General features: G+C 40.2%; 1 non-coding gene across 1 annotated transcript; it reads right to left on the bottom strand.

Annotated features, from left to right (window-relative positions):
* Positions 1-277: 277 nt before the first annotated feature.
* Positions 278-384, bottom strand: LOC121218089 (small nucleolar RNA R71). The gene has a single exon (XR_005914353.1). It is a non-coding gene; the product is annotated as a small nucleolar RNA R71 (small nucleolar RNA).
* Positions 385-656: the final 272 nt, after the last annotated feature.

Here is a 656-nt window from a genome sequence, read left to right as displayed (position 1 = left end):
TGAGACAACCCAGTTTGAATTGAAACCAGTGATGTTTCAAATGCTACAAACGGTGGGGAAATTTAGTGGTATGCCCAAAAAAGATCCACATCTCCACATTCGATCATTCAAGATAGCCGGTGTGACTAAAGACGCACTGAGGTTGAAGTTGTTTCTGTACTCGTTGCGAGATCGAGCACGAGCATGGCTCAATTCATTGCCACCAAGTTCCATATCTACATGGCAATAATTAGCAGAGAGATTTTTGGTTAAGTATTTCCCACCTAGCAAAAATGCTAAGTTGAGGAACGAGATCACAACTTTCCAGCAACTTGATGACGAGTCTTTGTATGAGGCTTGGGAACGATTCAAAGAGTTACTTCGTAAGTGTCCTCATTATGGGATTCCTCATTGTATCCAATTGGAGATATTCTATAATGGTCTCAATGCACATACAAGATTGATGGTAGATGCTTCCGTGAATGGTGCAATTTTTTCTAAGTCTTATAATGAGGCTTATGAGATCATTGTGAGGATTGCGAGGAATAACTATCGATGGCCAACAAATCGAACAGCTTCAGGAAGACGTATAGCCGGAGTTCATGAAGTTGACTCTCTCACTTTGTTATCAGTTCATGTATCGTCTATTTCCTCTATGTTAAAATAGTTAACCGCTA

Source organism: Gossypium hirsutum, chromosome D05, assembly GCF_007990345.1.
Source record: "Gossypium hirsutum isolate 1008001.06 chromosome D05, Gossypium_hirsutum_v2.1, whole genome shotgun sequence".
Taxonomy (NCBI): domain Eukaryota; kingdom Viridiplantae; phylum Streptophyta; class Magnoliopsida; order Malvales; family Malvaceae; genus Gossypium; species Gossypium hirsutum.
The sequence above is the reverse complement of the archived record's forward strand: the minus strand, read 5'-3'. Positions and strand labels throughout refer to the sequence as shown.